Genomic DNA, 3,348 nt, shown 5'->3' on the forward strand with positions numbered 1-3,348 from the left:
TTTGCGAGGAAACCAGAGCACGCAGAGGAACCCACGTAGACATGAGGAAAATGTGCAAACTCCACACAGACAGTTTTCTGAGGCTGGAATCAAACCTGGGTCCCTGGTGCTGTGATATAGCACTGCTAACCACTGAGCCACTGTGCTGTGATAAGTTAAGTAAGTTGACAAAAACTTGGTTGGTGGAATATAATGTGGGGAAATGTGAGTCAAGAGTTGTACAGCATGGAAACAGACCCTTCGGTCCAACTTGTCCACACCAACCAGATATCCTAAATAAATCTAGTCCCATTTGGCAGCATTTGGCCCATACCCTTCTAATCTCTTCCTATTCATATACCTATCCAGATGCCTTTTAAATGTTGTAATTGTACCAGCCTCCACCACTTCATCTGGCAGCTCATTCCATACACGCACCACTCTCTGTGTGAAAAAAGTTGCCCCTTAGGTCCCTTTTAAATCTTTCCTCTCTCACTTTAAACTTATGCACTCTAGTTTCGGAGTCCCTCACCCTGAGAAAACACCTTGACTATTCACCCTATCCATGCCCCTCATAATTTTATAAACCTCTATAAGGTCACCCCTCAGACTCCGACACTCCAGGGAAAATAGCTCCAGCCAATTCAGCCTTTCCCTGTAGCTCAAATCCTTCAACCCTGGAAACATTCTTGTAAATCTTTTCTGAACCCTTTCAAGGTTCACAACATACTTCCTTTAGCAGGGAGATGAGAATGGCATGCACTATTCCAAAAGTGGCCTAACTAATGTCCTGTGCAGCCACAACATGACCTCCGAACTGCTATACTCAATGCACTGACCAATAAAGGCAAACATATCAAATGCCTTCTTCACTATCCTACCCACTTGTGACTCTACTTTCAAGGAACTATGAACCTGCACTCCAAGGTCTATTTGTTCAGCAACAGTCCCCAGGACCTTACCATTAAGTGTACAAGTTCTGCCACGATTTGCCTTTTCAAAATGCAGCACCTCACACATTTATCTAAATTAAACTCCATCTGCCACTCCTTGGTCCATTGGCCCATCAGATCAAGGTCCCATTGTACTCTGAGGTAACCTACTTTGCTGTCCACTACACCTCCAATTTTGGTGTCATCTGCAAACTTACTAACCATATCTCCTAGGTTCACATCCAAATCATTTATATAAATGACGAGAAGCAGTGGACCCAGCACAATATGCACTTTATCAGGAAGAATAGAGGAGCGGAATATTATTTAAATGGAGACTGACTGCAAAAAGCTACAGAACAGAGGAGGCCATTCAGCCTGTCATGTGCCTGCTAACTCTATGTAAAAGCAACTCTGTTCATCCCCTTTCTCTCTCCTTTCATATAGCCCAGCATGTTTCTGATCTGCAGCTGCTTATCCAATTCCCTTTGAAAACTACAGCTGAACCTCTGTCCACCACACTCTCAAGGAATGCATTCCAGATTCTAACCATCTGCAGCATAAGAATATTGTTCCTATTTTTTGTCATTGTTTCTCTTGCCAGTCACATTAAATATACCCATTATACTTACTCATTACAAGGAAGCATGTTGTTCAGCTGTTTCATACTCAGTAATAAATAATACTTGTAACAATTCATCAAATCTGAGATGTGTTTGTGTAAATGATGAGTCATAGGCTGAAATCCAATTGAAAGATTCAGTTGTACATCTAATAGGTAGAAATGAGTCAGATACTTAATGTCTTGTTAACTCCCCACAATGAAAGAATATCAAAAGAGAGAAGAAACACAGATCCTGAAAACCCAAAGGTCACTGTTGGAGAGTTTGTGTAAGGTTTGTGCCCTTAGCGAGAGTTTGTGATATCAATGAAGACATCAACTTTGCAGGGTCATGGTGGACACATCTGTGCCCTGAAACAATAATACCTCAAATCCCCAATTCTTCCTCCCTGCACCTGCAGCTCAATTTCCCAGTAAGACATAGAGAACTCTACAACAAAAGAACATCAAACCAACGCCATGGTTTTGAAAGTTGAAAGAAGTTTGAGAGCGAAACAATAAGCCGAGCTTAGAGTTGTCATCATACTGGCACTAATTCAGTTCTTGTTAAATCTACAGCAAAAATGAAACTTTATGTCAAGGTTGTCAGCAAGTATTGAAGCTGTTTCTTATAGGTGAACAGGAATGAACAACTGCAAGGATAATTTAAAAAATCAATGAGTGTTTAGATAAACATTATTGCAGAACTGCCAGAAGCATTGGCTTGCTTTGATCTGTAGGGCACACCCTCATCTTCTTCAAAGTCAAAACCAATGTACATATTTTCTCTGTAAGTGCACAGTTGCAGTAGTGTGAACTGATATGAGTTTTGTCTTCAGTAGAGCATTTGTATCTGTTAAGGCAATGCTTATATCATTTCCCTTAGCATAAAAATAAGATGTGGGTAATGTGGTTATGAAGAATCCAACAGAACATTTATTATAGCTCACTATTATACTCAAACATTTGATTTACAGACAAAGAAATGTCTGGGCCAGTATTAAGTGATTTGGTCACCAAGAGTAGCTTGCTTCCATCAGCATGTCATGCTTCAAGTGGTCCCAGGTAAGATGAGTCGTTTGTACCCTCAGCTCATATGCTTTGATATGGTAATGATATTATGAGAATCTCCCTTCAAATTTTATTGATGGGTGAGAATATACGTACGAATAGATTCAAGAACAGCTTCTTCCCTGCTGTTATCAGACTTTTGAATTGACCTCTCAAATGTTAATGTTGACCTCTCTCTCTGCATCTTGTCTGCGGCTGTAACAATGTATTCTGCACTCTGTTCTGCTACCTTATGTACTTTGTATGGTACAATCTACCTGTAGAGCCCGCAAACAACACATTTCGCTTTACTATAGGAGTGATTGAGTTGACTGGACCTCTACTGTCTGCAGTTTATAGGGATGAAGCGCAACCTTATTGAAATGTAGAAAACTCTTGAATAGATTGATGAGACGCTGTTTCCCTGGCTGGAGAGAGGAGAACAAAGGTTTTGCAATCTCTGGATAAGAGATTGACTATTTGGGACTGAGGAGAAATGTCTTTATTGAGAGGGTCATGACTCTCTGCAATCTTTACACCAGTGAGTTTTGGATCCTTTCCTTTGCCATGTCCTCTTTCTCTCTCTTGCTTCAATAAATACTCTACTGTCCTATTGATTAAGTTGGGGTTTCCTTTGTCCCTAGTGGCTATAACAATTAGAAAACAGTTGCTCTGAGCTTTCATAAGTTATTTCAACATACATGGGGCTAATGGAGATTAAAGATTCAAATAAGAATGTCTCGTGTTTATTGTAATATAGGTTACACTACAGAGAAGTCAAATGAC

This window comes from Rhincodon typus, chromosome 14 (assembly GCF_021869965.1).
Source record: "Rhincodon typus isolate 14 chromosome 14, sRhiTyp1.1, whole genome shotgun sequence".
NCBI lineage: Eukaryota > Metazoa > Chordata > Chondrichthyes > Orectolobiformes > Rhincodontidae > Rhincodon > Rhincodon typus.